Source organism: Saccopteryx leptura, chromosome 2, assembly GCF_036850995.1.
Source record: "Saccopteryx leptura isolate mSacLep1 chromosome 2, mSacLep1_pri_phased_curated, whole genome shotgun sequence".
NCBI lineage: Eukaryota > Metazoa > Chordata > Mammalia > Chiroptera > Emballonuridae > Saccopteryx > Saccopteryx leptura.
In genome coordinates, this window is record NC_089504.1 from 90,603,421 (window position 1) to 90,607,924 (window position 4,504).

At 36.3% G+C, this 4,504-nt stretch overlaps 1 pseudogene; it reads left to right on the forward strand.

Annotated features, from left to right (window-relative positions):
- Positions 1-3,672: 3,672 nt before the first annotated feature.
- Positions 3,673-3,751, forward strand: LOC136396340 (small nucleolar RNA U3; annotated as a pseudogene).
- Positions 3,752-4,504: the final 753 nt, after the last annotated feature.

A 4,504-nucleotide genomic window follows, 5' to 3' on the forward strand; every position in this document is an offset into this window, starting at 1 on the left:
TCAGGTTCCACGCTAGAATGGCAGCTGCAAAGTTCTTGAAAGCCCATCTAGTTGCACCTTCTGATCCCCCTGCTCCACTGATTGTCTCAGCACCCAGGACTCCTCTTTCTGGTCCTCCAACCAATGGAGTGTCCTGCCCATTGGACTTGTATGTGTGCTTCTCCTATGTTTGGATCCATAAGATGTCAGAAGATCTTGTTTTCCTTTCTCAGGCAAAGGTTAACAGAGAAATTGGCAAAAATAATTAAATCCCTTTCTCTAGAAAAATCTCAGAATACTATCAACTCAACTGTTACAGAGCTAGTGATTTGTGTCATCAGAAATTGCTTGATTTTACAAGAAAAACTTGCTGAAGAAGCTGACATTTGGTTCTGGCTGGTTGGCTCAGTGGTAGAGCATCGGCCTGGCGTGAGGAAGTCCCGGGTTCGATTCCTGGCCAGGGCACACAGGAGAAGTGCCCATTTGCTTCTCCACCCCTACCCCTCTCCTTCCTCTCTCTCTCTTCCCCTCCTGCAGCCAAGGCTCCATTGGAGCAAAGTTGGCCCGGGCACTGAGGATGGCTCTATAGCCTCTGCCTCAGGTGCTAGAATGGCTCTGGTTGCAATGGAACAATGCCCCAGATGGGCAGAGCATCACCCCCTGGTGAGTGTGCCGGGTGGATCCCTTCGGGCACATGCGGAAGTCTGTCTGACTGCCTCCCCATTTCTAGCTTCAGAAAAATGCAAAAAAAAAAAAAAAAAGAAGATGACATTTGTTTATGTTTTCACAAAGTGATAAATATCTGGAAGAAACAGAAGGCACTCAGCATGGCTCTGAGTGTGATTGAAAACAAGGACAGCTTCAGTAAGATCCCCATCACCAGCCAGAACAGTCAATACTTTTGGGGTATTTCTACACAACTTGCATTTCCATTAGAATATTACTCAATTCAATACTCTTTATATGGTAGCAAATCAAAATAATTCCATATCTTTTGAAGTGAAGCTTTGGGAACTTTAATATGAATTGCAAGGTAGAGAACATAGTTAAAGACAGTTATGAAACTGCTAGAATCTTTATGATTTGTATTATATTACCTCTCTCAAAATAGAAGTTGAACCAAATGTAAAATTATCAGAACAGCCAAGACAAGTGGTTTATATATCAACCAACTCTGTCACGTGAGATTTGAACTTTTCAAAAATATAGTGTAAGCCACCTTGAAATTCTATACAGACAAAGACAGTTTACTCCCCTTTTCAAGTTTATGTCACATTAAGTAATTAAAATTTGACAGATATGACTTATTGTGGAGATGATGTTTCTCTGAGAAAAAGAGACAGATTCTTCAAATGAGCGTATTTATCCACAGCCCCCTCCCATGGCAAGATATGGAGTAGCACTCTGGCTAATTGGAGTAATAGGTTGCCCGTATAATGTCTTATACAATATTTTGAGGAGAACTAAGGCAATGTATCCTAGAATGTAATGGGACAGTTGTATTTATCTGTATAAGACTTTGAAGGATATACCAGCTGCCTGGAAGCATGACAGCACCACCTGCAAGGCTCATGATAGTTGAGCACCAGGCAGACAACTAGAACACATCAATCCTGCTGTGGCTACAGAGATCTCGGACACCTGGAAAAACCAAATGTGGATTTTGTATTTAGTCAGAAGGGATGGCATTCATTCTTGGCACCAAACATTTTCTATCTCCTTTTCATAATTAACCATTCTGTGTAGAATAAACAGAATATAAAATCTATATATCCTTAAACCTCCTAAAAGATGGAACCACATGTATTTAACATATATTTTTGAGTTGTTTTAACTTATTTTTAAACAATGGCAGTTTTGTTCAACTTTTTTGTACTATTTATGGTAAACTCCAGAGGCATGGAAGTGTTGAATTCCTACAGGTAACCATGCAGTTTATTTTATATTTCTGATTAAAGTCAACAAAACATTTTCTCAACAACGCTGAGAAACTTTGCCATCTCTTTGTTATTTGGAGATCTTCCATGTTTCTTTAGTAACGACAACTGTTATAGGATAGTCTCTGTTTACCAGTGAATGACTAAAAATAAAGCAGAAAAAAAATTGCCTCATAAGGTTTAGTCACTCACTTTTAAGCATCTATTTGCATTGTCTTAGCTTTGCTGTTAATGTAATATTTAAATTTTTTCTTGCAAAAGTTTGCTACAGGTAGTACTATATAGATACCTATAATTGTTTTCTGAATGTGTTTGTGATTACTATCAGAGTTTTCCTGTGTCCTGACGCAAACATTTGAATCAAAATTTCTAGGGCTGGAGCCTAAGAAACTTACCAAACAACCTTTCCCAATTCAGGGAACCAGTGTCTGATGGTAAACGGTGCTATCAAATTTGTTGAAGTAGCAGAGAGATATAGAGGTTTTCCTTTTCACATGTTAGAAGGTAAAATTTTCTAGAAGGGGCAAATGTTCAGGCTCCATGCAATTAGAAGATAGAGCAGCAAATTACAAATGAAAAAATGACTATAGAAGTGTCCGATAATTCAAGGTTTTTAATCATCAATGGACAAGCCCTCAAAAAAGGATGTATTTTATACAATATCCAGATATTTTCATTAGGAAAAAAACCAAACATATTAATTAAAATCATAATTCTTGGCATTGGCGAGGTGATTTGTTATTTATGCATACGTTGATACATGGTATCTGTTGATTTTCAAAACAGTGGGCGATAGAGAAAGTGTGGGTATTTTCATTTTGAAACTCAAGAGTTCTTTGAAGTTTGCAGGGAATTGGAGCCAAAGCACAGAAATCCATGTGTGCTGACCAAATCCATCAGCTGCCAAATTTGAGAGACCAAGCAAAGAAATTAAAAGATTGTGATATTAGCCAGTCGTAGCTCCTGTTTTATAGAAGGACATGAATATATAATGCCTTTATTATACAGGTAAATGACAAAAGTAAAGTAATGTAACAATAGATAGCTTTCTCTATCTAGAAAAGACTCTGAGGTTAACCCTCATTCTTCAAGGGAGAGTTGAAGATAATTATGCTACATACATTTTTATGTTGGAAGGGATATTAAAGTGCATTTAGTCTAATTCCCTCACTTTAAAAGGAACATTCTAAGGATCAGAGATTTGTATAATTTGCCTAGTGATTCAAAGCTAAACTGACTAATTTTTGGAAATAGGACATCTTTTATAACCTATTTTTCCATAATTATGGATTTGTTAGACTGGCAAAATACATTGATGGGTAATTTATGTCAGTTCAACTTGCTAATAGTTTAAATTTTGAATTTTACACTTCTAGCAACACTGTAATATTTTGTAATACTTTGTATCAAAATTATTATTATTATTGCTACTATTATTATTTGTGACAGAGACAGAGAGAGTGACAGATAAGAAGGGAGAGAGATGAGAAGCATCAATTCTTTGTTGCAGCACCTTAGTTTCTCATTGATTGCTTTCTCATATATGCCTTGAATGGGGGGAGTGACTCCTTGCTAAAGCCAGGGACCTTGGGCTCAAGCTGGTGAGCCTTGCTCAAACCAGATGAGCCCATGCTCAAGCTGATGACCTCCAAGTTTCAAACCTGGGTCCTCCACATCCCAGTCTGAGTTCTACCCACTGTGTCATCGCCTGGTCAGGCTCAAAATCATTTCTTTCTTTTCTAAATAAGTTGCTGTAAAGACTATACTTTCAGGGATCATTTCTATAGTTTGTTACTAAATAAGTTGCTGTAAAACTGAAATAAAGATGATTTTAGTTATAAAGGATTCTACCAGCCCCAAATTAAAAGTTTGCCCTTTTATTTGAGTACAAATAATGGTGTTTTCAAAGGAGCAACCAATATGAATTATTTTTCTATAGTCTCTTTGTAAAGTTTAACTATTTTACTTTGTTATTATGGTAACCAGCAGAAAATTACATAAAACAATATTTGAAAGTTGATTTTAAATCACTGTGCTACCTAAAGGTTTCAATGTTTAAATTCTCCACAAGTTATTACATTCATCAATCTATAATTAATGAATTGCCAATATAGAAATGTATTGAAGGATAAATAAATATTAAGTTCTTTTTATAACCTAAAAAGCCAATAAATGTAGTAGCATTTTAAAGGAAAGAATAGCAAAAATATTCTAGCCCTGTAATCAAAATGTTGATTTCATGCTTAGAAATTAGTGTTTCTTTTTATTGATTGATTTTTAGAAAGAGGAAAGAGAGAGAGAAAGAGGGGAGAGATGTAGAAAGCATCAACTCCTGCTGGTTTTGCTTCCTGTGTGTGCCTTGACCAGGCAAGTCCAGGGTTTCAAACTGATGACCTCAGCATTCTAGGCCAATGCTTTATTCATTGTATCAACAGAGGTCAGGGTATTATTTTCTAGTACTGAGAAATTTCTATATGAAGATGTTAAAATGGAAATATACCATAATTGTGTATGAAATATGTTCTATATGGTGATAATCTGAATACATGGCAGAAATTTGTCTTCCCTGACTCAGGTAGAAAACACAA